General features: G+C 43.0%; 1 protein-coding gene across 2 annotated transcripts in view; it reads left to right on the top strand.

The window, feature by feature from the left end:
- The first annotated feature begins 6 nt into the window (after nucleotides 1-6).
- TMEM117 (transmembrane protein 117) overlaps nucleotides 7-2,800 on the top strand; it is a 372,922-nt gene continuing 370,128 nt past the window's right edge. The window contains exon 1 of one of the 2 annotated variants that reach the window (XM_006916877.3): nucleotides 7-301. The gene's annotated coding sequence lies outside the window, so the exon portion shown is untranslated. Of the gene's footprint in view, nucleotides 302-478; nucleotides 497-2,800 lie in introns of those variants that run through there. The other variant, XM_025050288.1, reaches the window with a different exon arrangement.

Below are 2,800 nucleotides of genomic sequence, written 5' to 3'. Positions count from 1 at the left end.
GCCATGCCTCCAGCTGCCGAGGTTGCCGCACAGCTGGAGCCACGTCGGTCACCTGTGCGGCGCCGTTGCCCTTGTGCTCCCACTGCCCGGCCCGCGGCCAGCGGACTTTGCGGAGGGCGCCCGGCGTAGGCAGCGGCGGGTGTGGGCCGTGCGGGTATTTATAGCTCGGTGACAGCAGCGGCGACAGAGAATCGCCGGCCTGTCTCGCCGCTCTGCCCAGTGAGGCCGCCGGCGCGGCGGACAGCTGTGCAACGCCGTGTCCCCAGTGTGCAGACGCCCCGAGCCCGCGCTGCCCCATCGGGTGAGTACGCGGCCCCGCGCTGGGCGCGCCTCCCGCCGCGCGGTCCAGCCGCAGCGGAGCCCTCCCGCCTGCTGCCCGCAGCCCGGCGGCTTCCTCATCCCTGCCCGCGAATGAGGAAGCGGCCAGGCGTCCCGACCCCGAATCCCCCGGCTCCTCTCCTTCTCCCTTCCCGAGGATGGCAGGCAAAGAGGCAGGGTAAAGTGTCTAGGAGGGGGCAGACGCACCAGCCCTTCAGGAAGAGGGCAGAGGAGACTCCTAGAGGGAAGGCTCTTGGCGGGGAACCCTCAAACTCCTGGGCAACAAGGGGGTAAGGGATGTCACCAGAGCAGACCTTGAACTTTCCTCGCTTCACTGATTCCTGGGGTAGGAATTGAATAGAAGCCCTATCTATCGTCTGTTAATTAAATTAACAGGTTGCAGTTCACGGGTGTTCTCTTTAAAAGCAAAACAATATTTGAGTGTTTGGGTGTTTACTAACTTCATCATAACTAAATAAGGCTATTGTTGATACCTGTTTTCGAAAATACCACAGGCCCACAAGTGTGTTTGACCCATGTGATAACACTTTGGCTGCCATTGTTCATTCTACCAGCTGTGGAACAATAAACAGTGTGTGTGTGTGTGTGTGTGTGTGTGTGTGTGTGTGTGTGTGAGAGAGAGAGAGAGAGAGAGAAGAGAAGAGAAGAGAATGGTAGTAAACATGGCATGTTTATTTTAGTACTTATGTGTAGATACAAATCTCGCGAACAAAAATATATATATATATATTTTTTAGTGGAAGTGTGTTGAATAAAGATATTCCCCCTAATTTCTAAATGAATATATTGTTTGAAATATATAAAGGACTTTTAGGAAGATTTCAAGGTTTTGTTTTGTCTTTAGAAAAAATTTCCAATTCATTGAATATAAAGAGTAGTAGAATCCCTGTAAAAGGTATTTTTTTTATTGTAACATTAAATTTTTGCCATGCACTTCCTAATCCATATAGGTAATTATGGATTTTGACTCAGATATTTACTCCCTATCCCCATCCCACCTCCATCTGACCCTTGTGATCAGAAACCAGTTCTTGTCTGTTTTTGTAATTTGTTTCTTTAAACTGTCGATATTTAAAAAATAATTTTAGATATGAATGAACTTTATTTTTATTAACTGTTACTTTCTTTGGTGTTTAGATTATCATAAACATATGTCACTGAAAAGGAGGTCTTGAATTCAAAACTGGTGATTATTTTTCAACTTTATAACATGAAAAGTCTCAAAAATATTTTGCCATTTTAATGAAGAGTTGGCAATGTCTTGGTTAGAAGAGAACCCAGGTCTACTTTGCTTTCAGATTCTCAGCTTCAGAAACTTGCATTGGTTTAGTGCTTTGTTATCCCAAGAACTGCTGGATAAGAACAAGGGAAGAAAATCACTTAAAGGTTGAAGCAATGCGAAGAAAAAGTCTAGGAAGTGATTTATGGATGTGATCTTCCAAATTAGCTAAGCTGCCACCCACCAATACCCTCCTCTTACCTACTTGAAGCCACTTATGGTTTCATTGATTGACTTAAAAGGTTGCTTTTTTATTTAAAATGTTGTGAGGTCTCTTGTATTGGACTGAAAGTAAGAAGTTTCGACTTCTGTTATAATTGAAATTTGTATTTTTAAAACCTGTATTAAGCACTTGTATTATGTAAAATGCTCTGTGTCATCTCATCATGCTTGCCTTTTCATCTAACAATTCAAGATAATGCAGTAAGAAGAAGTCTTATGTATATATGGCAAATGTATATATGGTTTCCCCCTTTCTGCCATTTCTCCTTTTAAAAATGTGAATATCCCATTATCTAGAGTCTGCTCTCTCTGGAATGGGATCTTCAGTGTTTTTTTTTTCTCACTCAAAGCTCATCTGTTATTCAACCATCACCCATACATTTAGTTTTTCATTTATTCATCCATCAGCAAATATTTATTGAGTGCCTATTAGGTGCAAGTCATTACCTAGCACTTACTATTTCCTAGTACTCCTACTTTTTTCCTGATGGAACTATACTTCTCAGTGTTGGGAGCACAATAGTACTTAAGAGTATTGACTTTGGGTTCATGAAGAGATATTTCTGCCTGTTTATGCGATTTGGTAGCTGTATGACCTTGGGCAGATTATAATCTTTCTCAATCTCTCTTTCTTCACTGGTAAATTCAAAGAGTTGGTATAAGATCTAATTGAGATAATGCATGAATAGTGCTTACCAGAAGCCCAAAACATAAAAAGCACTCACAAATGTTAATTATTTTTATATTATCTATATCTTCTGACATGTAAATCAGATTGTGTCACTCTCCTGCTTCCCATATCACACAGAAGGAGGGCCCACCTGCATAATGTGGCCTCCAGTCCTGATCACGATCATATGCTACTTCCCAGGCCTCATCTCCTTTCATACTCCCCTGCATTCACACCCATCCAGTCACATTGTCCCTTGTTGTTCCTTAAATGCACTAATCATGCACTCA

This window comes from Pteropus alecto, unplaced genomic scaffold (genome assembly GCF_000325575.1).
Source record: "Pteropus alecto unplaced genomic scaffold, ASM32557v1 scaffold196, whole genome shotgun sequence".
In the NCBI taxonomy this organism is placed as follows: Eukaryota; Metazoa; Chordata; class Mammalia; order Chiroptera; family Pteropodidae; genus Pteropus; species Pteropus alecto.
Note: the sequence above shows the minus strand (reverse complement) of the source record. Positions and strands in the feature narration are given on the sequence as shown.